Source organism: Girardinichthys multiradiatus, chromosome 5, assembly GCF_021462225.1.
Source record: "Girardinichthys multiradiatus isolate DD_20200921_A chromosome 5, DD_fGirMul_XY1, whole genome shotgun sequence".
Classification (NCBI taxonomy): domain Eukaryota; kingdom Metazoa; phylum Chordata; class Actinopteri; order Cyprinodontiformes; family Goodeidae; genus Girardinichthys; species Girardinichthys multiradiatus.
In genome coordinates, this window is record NC_061798.1 from 32,457,625 (window position 1) to 32,470,800 (window position 13,176).

The 13,176-nt window shown below is 38.4% G+C and overlaps 1 protein-coding gene across 3 annotated transcripts in view; it reads left to right on the forward strand.

The window, feature by feature from the left end:
- Positions 1-205: 205 nt before the first annotated feature.
- add3a (adducin 3 (gamma) a) overlaps positions 206-13,176 on the forward strand; it is a 158,035-nt gene continuing 145,064 nt past the window's right edge. The window contains exon 1 of one of the 3 annotated variants that reach the window (XM_047364338.1): positions 206-301. The gene's annotated coding sequence lies outside the window, so the exon portion shown is untranslated. Of the gene's footprint in view, positions 302-9,772; positions 9,915-13,176 lie in introns of those variants that run through there. The other 2 variants (XM_047364332.1, XM_047364336.1) reach the window with 2 other exon arrangements.

Consider the following 13,176-nt stretch of genomic DNA (forward strand, 5'->3'; position numbering starts at 1 on the left):
CGCTGATTTCTATTCGTAAGTAATAATTTCTGGTTAAGAAATTCATTTTTGTTTTCAAATTATGATTTAAAATTATAATTGTTGAGCTGAGCTTCAGGCCCCGCCCCTTTCTGGCTGAGTGCAGGTCTGGATGTGTCTCCCACCCTGGTGGCAGCAGCCTGTTTTCTCCAGGTGGAGATGATTAAATAAATTGTTTGGAGGTACACTCTAACACATGAGCTGCTGACGATGTGTGGGAGAGGTGCTGGAAAATGGACACTGCAGGACTGAGAAAGTTTGTTTCAAGGAAAGGAAGGAGCTGGTGAGCTGCAGACTGTACTTGAATATATGTAGAAACTGATATTTAATGCTTTAAATATATTTGTTTGATTTTTGGGTGTAATTTGGGATGTTATACTTAGTTTCAAGAATTATTCATAATCATTTAAAGGGCTAATTATTTTGATCATAGTTAAATGTGGTTTATTGGGTTTTTGCTTAACACTTTTTGTGTTTTCTTTGTGTTTTCTTTGTGTTTAAGGGTTTTCACTTATTGTGACCACCTGTGAACTTTAAAAATAAAGGAAAGGAGGAAAAGACAAATTGTTTCTGGTTCACTGAGTGAAATCCAGTTTGAATCCTATTGAAGCAAGCTGCCTTTTCAAGTGGGGGAAACCTGCAGTGTAAGCCCAGCAAAGTGGGAACCACTTGACAATAATTCTTGATGAATATTAATTAATCAATAATCCTTACACACATATATATATACATACATACACAGGTCCTTCTCAAAATATTAGCATATTGTGATAAAGTTCATTATATTCCATAATGTCATGATGAAAATTTAACATTCATATATTTTAGATTCATTGCACACTAACTGAAATATTTCAGGTCTTTTATTGTCTTAATACGGATGATTTTGGCATACAGCTCATGAAAACCCAAAATTCCTATCTCACAAAATTAGCATATTTCATCCGACCAAAAAAAGAAAAGAGTTTTTAATACAAAAAACGTCAACCTTCAAATAATCATGTACAGTTATGCACTCAATACTTGGTCGGGAATCCTTTTGCAGAAATGACTGCTTCAATGCGGCGTGGCATGGAGGCAATCAGCCAGTGGCACTGCTGAGGTCTTATGGAGGCCCAGGATGCTTCGATAGCGGCCTTTAGCTCATCCAGAGTGTTGGGTCTTGAGTCTCTCAACGTTCTCTTCACAATATCCCACAGATTCTCTATGGGGTTCAGGTCAGGAGAGTTGGCAGGCCAATTGAGCACAGTGATACCATGGTCAGTAAACCATTTACCAGTGGTTGTGGCACTGTGAGCAGGTGCCAGGTCGTGCTGAAAAATGAAATCTTCATCTCCATAAAGCTTTTCAACAGATGGAAGCATGAAGTGCTCCAAAATCTCCTGATAGCTAGCTGCATTGACCCTGCCCTTGATAAAACACAGTGGACCAACACCAGCAGCTGACACGGCACCCCAGACCATCACTGACTGTGGGTACTTGACACTGGACTTCTGGCATTTTGGCATTTCCTTCTCCCCAGTCTTCCTCCAGACTCTGGCACCTTGATTTCCAAATGACATGCAGAATTTGCTTTCATCCGAAAAAAGTACTTTGGACCACTGAGCAACAGTCCAGTGCTGCTTCTCTGTAGCCCAGGTCAGGCGCTTCTGCTGCTGTTTCTGGTTCAAAAGTGGCTTGACCTGGGGAATGCGGCACCTGTAGCCCATTTCCTGCACACGCCTGTGCACGGTGGCTCTGGATGTTTCTACTCCAGACTCAGTCCACTGCTTCCGCAGGTCCCCCAAGGTCTGGAATCGGCCCTTCTCCACAATCTTCCTCAGGGTCCGGTCACCTCTTCTCGTTGTGCAGCGTTTTCTGCCACACTTTTTCCTTCCCACAGACTTCCCACTGAGGTGCCTTGATACAGCACTCTGGGAACAGCCTATTTGTTCAGAAATTTCTTTCTGTGTCTTACCCTCTTGCTTGAGGGTGTCAATAGTAGCCTTCTGGACAGCAGTCAGGTCGGCAGTCTTACCCATGATTGGGGTTTTGAGTGATGAACCAAGCTGGGAGTTTTAAAGGCCCCAGGAATCTTTTGCAGGTGTTTAGAGTTAACTCGTTGATTCAGATGATTAGGTTCATAGCTCGTTTAGAGACCCTTTTAATGATATGCTAATTTTGTGAGATAGCAATTTTGGGTTTTCATGAGCTGTGTAGCAGTTTAGATAATTGTACTTTTATGTATTTTGAGTAAGGTGATATTTTTTTCATCTTTGTTGTAGTACTACTGCTGTTTGCCACAAAGGGTGTAAGTCATGGACATGCATTTGTTTCATTTAAATAATTTAATCTGTGTCATTGTGCCAAATATTGCTGTTAGGTTTTATTTCTTGGCTTTTTAAAAGGGGACTCTGACCATTTTCTCTTAATAAGCAGGAAATGCATTTATCCTTAGACTGTTTCTTTCCCAGTAACTGCAGATATAAAAGACCTGAAATATTTCAGTTAGTGTGCAATGAATCTAAAATATATGAATGTTAAATTTTCATCATTACATTATGGAAAATAATGAACTTTATCACAATATGCTAGTATTTTGAGAAGGACCCGTATAGTACAACATACTAATAATACCTTATTAGCAACAGACCAAATTCAACACAAGACATTTAATTAAGAGGTCTTACTGGAGGCACTGCTGGTGTGAGATACCACAGATAACGCAAATGCAAATGTTTTGCAAAGTATTTTAGGTTTACATTTATTCTAAGGTGCTACTTGCAACGTGCTCTCTTTGTGGTTCCATTTAATCGTATAGGAACACCACTTACAGGAAGAGCTGTTCTCTTCAATCTTAAGCACTTTGCTTGAAATGGTTCAATTAGTAATGAAGAGTGTTGTGTGCTGAGCTAGTCTGGATAGACTGGCCATTCGGTTTAGACCTGTATTGGAGTATGGCCTTTTGCTGTGTCATATATTAATTGTTTATTAAAAGTAATCATTTTTTTCCACATAAAACCAAAACTTTTTCTTTTTTAACAAAATGTGGATCAATGTTGTTCATGATCTAGAATGCATTTTTTATTAGACTTTTGGGTTTTCTGTGTATGTCCTAGGATGCAAGAATAGTTCAAATGTAGACCTTAGCACACTCCTCCATTAAATAAAGTAGGTCTTCAACAAATATTCACATATACTTTATATTGTGTACTTTCTGCATTCAGAAGCAGAGATAAAGAAAATCAAACAAAGATCTTCAGAATCGATGACTTTTATGTTCAAAGGTCATTGGAACTAATCATCACCTTTAGGGTTATCACAGCCACACATTAATTTCACTTTGTTTTTATCAATTAGGTGATTCTCAAGAAACAGATATAAGATTTGTCACTTTTTCCTTATGGTTTGCTCTATTTATCAGGTGATTTGTGTTGAATCATTTCCCAATTTCATCTTGTGAGTCATTTTTTAAAAATGAATCAGCAAAACCTAAAGCAGAAAGATGCGACCTGAGATCAGCAATTGGAATGTACATTGTTTTCTTTATTTACGAGGTATTGATTGAAAGGTTCGGGCGTTGTGATAGTTTAGAGTTTTACACACAAACATCAATGTTTCCTACTTCCTTGAAGATTCAGATCTATTTTGTTTTTTCTGTTTTTGTGAAAACCGATGAAGCTATTATTCTGTATCATGGAAAATACATTATGATATGGTAATCCCCCACGAATTGTAAACAACATGCATGTAAGGTAAATCGGACAGTAAACTGACATGAAGCGTGAATGTATATATGCAGGGCTGCTGTCGTGGAGTTTGTTTTTGGGTCTGTCTGTTTAAAAATATACTGCAGTAATGCTATTCTTACATAAGTACAAGATTTGTCTACGCTACTCACCTCTGGTTATAACTAATATATGAAAGCTACCCTGAAAATGGACCTGCTAAGATGGTAGGACTTTGTGGTTGGACTCTAAACTAAAGGTGGGTATTATATCCTTAATGTAAAAATGATGCACCAAAACTTTCTTCTGAAACATTTCTTTTAGTAAAGTATGTTTATCAAGTCATTAGATTTAGTCACTGGCATTTAAAAGTAAACGGGAACTAGGCTGTCAGAACTCATATGGTCATCTCAAGTGGGCTCAGTTCAAGCAAGGTCAATACAAAGCAGATTATTCGCACAGACAGAGACATTCAGTTCTATAGCTAGGGTACAAAACACAACAGATTCAATAAACTTTTCCTGGAAAACCAGACAGGTTAGTAATAAAAAGAACCAAAGTAACAACAAAGAGAAAGATCCACATATTACCTTATCCTAGAAATTGCTAACAATAGAAAGCTCATGTTTATTTATAATAAATATTTCCAGTGAGTGAAGAATTGCCTTGAAGATCCGAATCTAACAAAAGCAGACATGGAAATTTTTTATTCAATTCAATAAAAAAATACTTTATTAATCCCAAAGGGAAATTAAATATTGTTGTAGCTCATATTATGCAGGTTTCTTCAAAAAGCCGTTGTAGATGCTGATTGCTGTGGGCAGGAAAGATCTCCTGTAGCGGTCAGTCAGCCTTATAGTAGATCTGACAAGACCTCTGAGTGAAGACACTCTGTTGTCGTTAGTCTCATGAAGAGGATGCTCAGGGTTCTACATAATGTTCGTCATTTTATGAAGAATGCTTTGCACAATGATCTCCAGAGGAGTCCCCAGAACAGAGCCAGCCTTCTTTATCAGCTTGAGCTTTTTTAAGTCCCTGACTCTGATGCTGCCACCCCAGCAGATGATGGCAGAAGAGATCACATAGAAGATATACAGCATTTTGCCTCAAACACCAGAGGTCCTCAGCTCCCTTAAGAAGTACAGACTGCTCTGTCCCTTTTTGTATATGGCTTCACAGTTGCACTTCAATCTGCAGGTGAACATGAACATATTTATACTCTTCCACCACCTCCACTTCTTCTCCTATGATGGAAATAGTGTTTGACCTATTCCTGGTTCTCTTAAAGTCTACAATCATTTCCTTTGTTTTATTCACGTTCAAGATGAGATGATTGTTTCCACACTGTGCCACAAAGTGATCCACCAGCTCCTTGTACTCAGCTTCTTGTCCATCTCTGATACACCCCACGACTGCAGAATCATCTGAGTATTTCTGTCAAACTGCAGGGTGTCCAGAAGGTTGCTTCTTTCCTTACTCAGGTAGACCAGCATGAGTCTCTTTAAGATCTTCATGATGTGAGATGTCAGGGCAACAGGTCTGTAATCATTGAGACTTGATGGGTTAGTTTTCTTTGGTACCAGAACAACACCGGAACCTTCTCCTGGGTCAGGCTAAAGTTAAGGAGGTGCTGCAGAATCCCTCACAAGCCCTCTGCACAGGCCTTCAGGACTCTTGGGCTGACACAATCTCGACCTGCAGCCTTATTCAGTTCAGTCTCTTTAACTGCCTCTTGACCTGACTTCTAGAGACACAGGTGAAAGACGGAGGGCAAAGGGAACATCAGCCTCTTGTGATTTGGTTGAAGGCAAACATGTAGATGGGTCCATGGCTGAGGTGGAAGATAAAACATTTGAGGTGTGACAGGAAAGCTGTGTGTCAAAGGAGGGTGGGATTTATTTTTGGCTGTGAGCAGGAGAGAAGGATGCTAAGCATGTTTCTGAACTGAACCTAATGCAGAACGTGTTTAGTTCATTGGCTCTGTGAAGACATCCACTGGTCTTATTGTCCTTCAGCTTGAAGCCTGTTATCTTCTTCATCCCTGACCACACATCTCTGATATTGCTTTGCTGGAGCTTGCTCTTTAGCTTTTTCCTGTACACCTCCTTGTTGTTTTTTTTATCTTGGCTTTAAGTTACTTCTGTATACTCCCCAATAATTCCATGTCTCCTTCTCTGAAGGCCCTTTTTTTGTTGTTTTTTGTGTTTTCTTTTTGAGCAGGTCCTTTAGGTCACTGGTAATCCAGGGTTTGTTAATAAGGAAGCATCTCACCATTCTGGAGGGGATGGTGTTGTCCTCACAAAAGTTTATATAGTTGGTTACACACTCAGTCATGGCATTGATGTCCTCTCCATGGGGCTGGCACAGTGCATTCCAGTTTTCAGCCTCAAAGCAACCTCTTAGGGCTTCTTCACCTTCCTGTGACCACCAACATTTTCACAGTTCTCTTTATTACAAGTTGCCTCTGAATAAGGAGTTTATATTTGGAGCAGAGAAAAACAAAATTGTGATCTCATTTGCCTAGAGGAGGTCTTGCCTTAGATATGTATGAGTTCTTGACTTCTGCATGAAACAAATCAAACATTTAGTTTTCTCTGGTAGAGCAGCTGACAAACTGTTGAAACGTTGAAGATGTAGCAGAGAGTGAGGTGTGATTAAAATCACCAGATATTGCCACAAACGCATTGGAACGTTGTTTAAGCTTAGCAACAACTGAGCCCATAACATCACATGTGGTGTTGGTAGCAGCTGATGGTGGAACGTAAACCGTTGCCAAAGTAAAACTGGTAAACTTTCTGGGTAAATAATATGGACAAAAACTTACTGCTAACACTTCAAGAGACGACACTTTATAGTAACATGTCCTGGATTTACCATCTGTTGTACACAAATACTGCTAATCCTGCTCCTTTCCGTTTGCCACTTCTCTTTAAATCTCTGTCCGCTCGTATGGACGCTGGAGTCAGGGATATGATTCTGCAGCCATGTCTTAGTGAAACATATAATACTGCATTCCCTATACTTTCGCTGGGTTCTTGTTAGGGCTTGGAGTTATATATATATATATATATATATATATATATATATATAATATAAAAAACAGAATTTGTAAAAATATATTTTACATTTCCCCCACTTTTATCAGGCAGGGTGGCGGCCCAGCGCCCCCAATGGGCCTGCCGCCACTGGTGTCTATCTATGATTAGTTTGATATGAAATTGAGTGTCTGAGAGGAATCATGATGCAGTGTGGCTTCAGTTCCTCACATCACCATCTGCGTCGGCAGTTTCCTGTGTCTCCAAAACGAGTGTATGTATGGGTCAGAGATTGGGTGAGTGACAGCACATTCTCCCATCAAGTTTGTTTAGGTTTGCTCACAACCTTTGCTTGGAAAATGACTGACGCCTGTTGCAGGCCCCGTTTTGTGCTTCTGCCACTTTTATACATGAAACCCCAGATCTTTATATATGTCACTTTGGGCAGAAAACGCCTGAGTGGTATGTAGGCTGGGGTGAGAAAAAGTGACAGGTGGTCTGACTGTCCTAAATGAGGAAGGATTGGGACTTTATATCTGTCTTTAATGTTACTGTACATGTGGTCAAGCATGTTTGACCTCTTGTTGAGCAGGTAACATGCTGGTAAAATTTAGGAAGAATGGTTTTTAAGTTTGTGTTTTTTTAACTTTGTGAAGATGCAAGAGGCAAGGCAGCATTAAGAATTTCTTTTTAAAGACATCTAAAGCTAAACGAGTACGAGTAAAGCTGAATGAAATGTTTCAGGTTTTCTGTTTACTTATGGTTTTGTTACTTTTGCACTGAGATCTGCAGGTGTTTTTGGAACACAAAGTGCTCTTTAAACTGACATAAACCCCCTTTAAGCATGTACAACCAATTGTAAAATTTGTATGCTGGTACAGGTCTTGAATGAAGGTAAGGTCAGTCACTTTGTTGATGAGACAAACCACACAGTGATGGTCAAACACGGCACATACTGAATAATGCCAGTGTAGAAGATAACCAGCAGCTCCTGTGGAAAGTTGCACTTCTGGAGTTGTCTCATTAAGTAGAGTTTCTGCTGTGCTTTCTTGTGAACAGTGTCTGTGCATGAGGACCATCAGAGGTGCAGTCACTTGTGTACAGAGACAAGAGAAGTAGGGAAGATGGAGGATATCTAGTTTCATGGTGTTGAAGGCGGTGCTAAAGGCCACAATGATGATCCTGGCGTACATCACTGGATGGTCGAGGTATTGCAGATTGTGTAGTCCCAAACTGACTTCGCCATCTGCCAACCTGTTTTCCTGATAAGCAAACTGCAGGGGGTCCAGCAAGGGCCTGTGATGTTCTTCAGATGTTTCAACTTCAGTCGCTCAAAGGATTTCACTTTGAAATCCTTTATGCTCCATGGCAGATGGAGATGGAAAGTTCAATAAAATAAAATGACTTTCTGTTGCTCTTCAGTAGAGCTCTGAGTGTTGCTGCACCGAGTTTTGTCCTAAAATATTATTACTAAAACAGTTCAACAAATTAATTCTAAAGTTTTACACAAAACAGTAATGGGCCTCTGAGTTATAATATCTTCTTTTCAACACTAAAACATCTCCAAAGAAGGTGATGCTGAGAAGTAGAGAGATTAATCTGCAGTTGCCAGATTGTCCACTGACAGTGGCAAGTTTCACCGGGCTCAATAAACTTGCATTTATCAGTCATATCTGAAACAAAAATCTCTTGATATATTCAAAACATTTGTTTGTATACAATTTATGAGTTTCCTATGTATAATTCATTATTTAATTGCACACAGTTTTGTAAGTTGAAAGCTTGAAATTTCAAGTGTCCAAAATATGACCTGTATCCAAAGAGAACCGCTGGATCAGTGGCCTAAGTGTGATATCATACCCTAGAATGACTTCAGTATCAGTTCTGATAGTGATAATTGATTAGATAAGGCAGACCCAACGCCATGTTGACATATTAACCTATCTACAGTGTTGGGAGTGCAGAGATGTTCACAAGTCATTTTGTTCACTTTTGTAGCAGTGGTAGTCTAGTGGTTAGAGCAGCATGCTTGTTTTCTCAGAAGGCTGCAAGTACCTCGTTTGAATCCCACAGACTGCCACATTGGGTCCCTAAGGAAGACCCTTAGCCCAGAAATGCTGCACAGCTGTCCCCGTGGGTTGGTTTAAATGCAGTAGACAAATTTCATTTGAATGTACAATTGCAGTGACAAATAAAATAAAGATTACAATTAATATTAAAGTCCAAGTCAAGTCTTTGAGGGCCAAGTCCAAGACAAGTCTCGAGTCTGTAGAGAGCAGGCAGTCCAGTAGTTTGTGTAGGTTATTATGTTATTATGCTTTGTAACAAATGATGATATAAACTGATACGGTGTGTTTCATACCATACCAAGACACTTGTTTATAAAGTCCTTTAAAAACAAGTGCAGAACAGAAAAACAGAATCAACGGACGGACTAAAGGTAAAAAGTACATATAAACCTATCTTACCACCAGATGGAGCCAATGTACTATCTATTTAATAATCTTTAACCAGTATAGAGAGGTTTCCTTCCGTGTCTGTAGTGAGCAAAGTGTAGTTATCAAGCCGATTATTGCGTTTGACAAGAGTAAAGAAAATTCCTACGACAATATTACTGTTACATTCACAATGAATTAAAAATGCAATGTAAGAACGACATAAATCTTGCGCTGTTTGTTATACTATATCTTTGACATCATTTTACCTACATTACATCCAAACTGCAGGATAACTCCGCCCATTTTGAGAGCTCGAAAACATACTTTCGTGTTAACGTAACGTCCTGGTAAGATTTAAAAGCAGCCATGTTAAATCACATTATGTTTTATGCTCTCCGTGTGGCGGAATCAGGACAAACATAAATAATGGAACTTGACATCCCGTCTGAATCACGTGTACTTCATTTGAAACGAGGGATTTGCGAAAAAGTGCACCGCCACTTTGTGTGAAAGAGACGCGACTTCCTGCCATATTGTGAGCCAGCGAGTCCGCTGTAGCTGGTGCAGCAGATCTCCACAGCACGTTGGCCGGCTGCCGAGCCCCGCTGGCCGCTGGTTTAATCCACTGTTTTCAGTGAATATCAGTGATGGTGTGGGCCACAAAACTACTGGGTCTAAACCATTAACAAGGCCCAGGAGAGACTGGTCCTTTACAGGTAATTAATCATTTATTATATGATCTCATATCAGCTTTTGTTTTGCCATTTTGTTGACAGAGCTGGATGCGTGCGCTTTGAAGGTTGTTTAAAGGTGTATCAGTAGGACTTGGTCTGTAGATGTACTCAGTAACATCTTATTAAACCTTTGTTAGCATGACAGTAGTGATTGATTAGATGGTACACTGAAGTATGTCGGCATTTACAGATCTCTATGTAAAAAGACCTTTTCTCAGTGTGCACATAATAATAATAATAATACATTTTAGTAATAGCGCATCATTTCATTTACAAAAATGAGTACTCTCCCGAGTACTACAGTCGGAAAAAAACTAATAAAATAAAAGGAGGGACAGAGAAAAGATAAAATGCAGATAAAATACACAAATTCAAGTAGTGACTCCATTAAATACAAAAAACAGATAAAAACAACAAAGCATTTAAAGGGAGATCATTAAAAACATTCGGTAAAAAGAAAGCTACATGAATACTGAATGTATTTGCAGGCACTTTGGTTTATTTAAAGTCAGTTTATGTATAGAAAGGCACAAAGCACACAATTTAAAGAAATTACAATTAAATCCTGTTACATGAACTCCTAATTATTAAAATTACTGAATAATTATTCATTCCAATAGCAGCACAGTTAGAGCTCTGATTGGTCAGGTTTAGATTCAAACCCAGTAACAGCCTAGTTCAAACATCATCAGAAATTTAGCTTTATCAGAGGTCAAGGTCATCTACTGAAGTATTACCCAACCATAGTTGAATTAACAAGTGTGACATTTTGAGATCCACTTCGAAAAAATGAAGAATGAATTTGATTAGGGCTCCTTGATATGAAAGAAAAGAAGTTGAGATACTGTTGTTGTAATACTGCAATGATTATATCAATTGTAACTACCTCACATTTTGTTGTCTTTTCCGTCCCCATGATGATCCCACCACGCTCCTTGACCTTAAGTATTTTGGTAAAGAAGAAGTCCTTCTTGGTCTTGCATGAGTTGGGGATTCAAAAGCAATCTGAAGTTAAACTGTTATCCTACAAAGATTTGGCAAAAGGATAAGTTATAAGGGTTTGTTTATAAACTATTTAATTCTCTGAATGATATTTCGAAGGTTATTACCAAATCATCAACGTTGATTGTAAGAAAGCAAATTTTGTCATTCAAAGCAGCTCATAGCAGTTTGTGTCTCTTCTAATAAATGTAAGATTAGAATATTGTTGGTAAATGTTCAAGTGGTAAATTAAACCTAAAGGCACAGGATGCAGGATTCAAATAATCCACACCACTGCACTGTTATTGGCAGAGTAGACAGATGCATTTGATGAAAACAAAAATTTTTTATTTATTTATTTGTGTAACTTGGCCTGGACTTGTGTGCATATCCAGCACAAGAAACATTTGTTTATTTACAATTTGTGATACCATTATGTATATTTTATTATGAGGCATATGTGTTTTAGACTGGGAGGAACAAAGGCCCATGGAGCCTAGATCTTTGGCCTCGGTGTAATATCTGACCCTGATCTACACATATGATATATGATATATATATATATATATATATATATATATATATATATATATAATGTTCTCCCCATGCATGTGTGGGATCTCACCGGGTACTCTGGCTTCCTCCCACAGTCCAAAAATATGCCTGTTAGGTTAATTGGTCACTCTAAATTGCCCTTAGGTGTATGAATGAGTGTGTGCATGGTTGTATGTGTGTTGCCCTGCGATGGACTGGCGACCTGTCCAGGGTGTACCCTGCCTTTCGCCCATAGACTGCTGGAGATAGGCACCAGCTCCCCCGTGACCCACTATGGAATAAGCAGTAGAAAATGACTGACTGACTATAAATATATATATATATATATATATATATATATATATATATATATATATATATATATATATATATATATATATATATATATATATATATACATATTTAAAAACAACTGCAAACAAAACAACAAATTACAATAGTTTAACATTAAAAACCAAAAGCCAGTGAGTGTTTGTGAATGTGTTTTTAGAAAAGACCTAAAAAACCAAGAGTTGAAGCCTGTCTTATATGAAGGGGGAGCTTGGTCCACAGTTTAGGAGCTACAACTGAAAAGGCACGATTACCTCTGTGGACCTGCCTGGACCTCAGGACAGCTGGAAGGCACATACGGCTGCAGGAGGTCAGACAGCTATACAGGAGCCTGCCCATTCAGGCCTTTTAGGTAATCAATAAAACTTTAACCTCTGTTCTAAAACAAACAGGAAGCCAGTGAAGGGAAGCAAGCACCAGGGAGGTTTTACTACCTAAGGTCTTGCCATGCAGCTTCAAGCAGGGTCCAGGTGTTGTGATATACTACTATTGGTGTGTTGAGATTCTATTGACAAATCTATGTAAACCTTTGAAAAGACCATCCCAGTAGACGCTTACAAGTCATGCTTTTAGTTCACGGGTATGTGGGGAATCAAAGTCATGTCAATAAAATCGGGGATTTGGCTGTGCTATATATGACTGGGGGAAATAGAGATTTATCATTAGTTAGAGGATGAAGAGTGAAACTAAAGCTAGATACCTCAGCCAAACAAGTGACAAAAACAGTGAGAAGTTTTGCTGTGCTTTGATTTTTAAATATTTTAACTTTTCTAAATCCCATTGAACTCTGGCCATGTTTTGTTCTCTAGAGGTATAAAGGACTTAATGCAATTTGTCATATTTTGACACATTTAAAGAGTTCCATGTGAAAAAGAGAAAAAACAGCTTCATTTTTGTTTTAGTTTTTTAGTTTTTGGTCTTTTAAATTGATCTATATCTGTAATTCTTATAGCTTACTGTTGATTAACAATTGTTTTTTATTCAGTCCTCATAATTGTCTTTGCCTCCAGATGTCCTCAGTAAACAGGCCATCTGTTTCCACTCACTGTTCACCCTTCTCAGTACATCTACTTTTTTGTTCCTTAGTCTAATGTTAAGTTATATTTTATTGTCACATTCCCTGCTCATCTTACTTACCTCTCCTTTTTCTAATTTGCTTTGGTTTGATCATTAAAAGAACAACACTCCAGTGTTTCTGCATTTAGGTGCTCTCAACTTTGATCCTACATACTAGCCTTTACCAATAAGGACAACAATAAGGACAACAATATTCTGAAACTGTACCTGAAACATCCCTTTTAAATAAATAAATAAAGCTACATAAACAACATTTGATTATAGTTTTATACCAAACAATGTCATTTCCAGGGCAAACAAT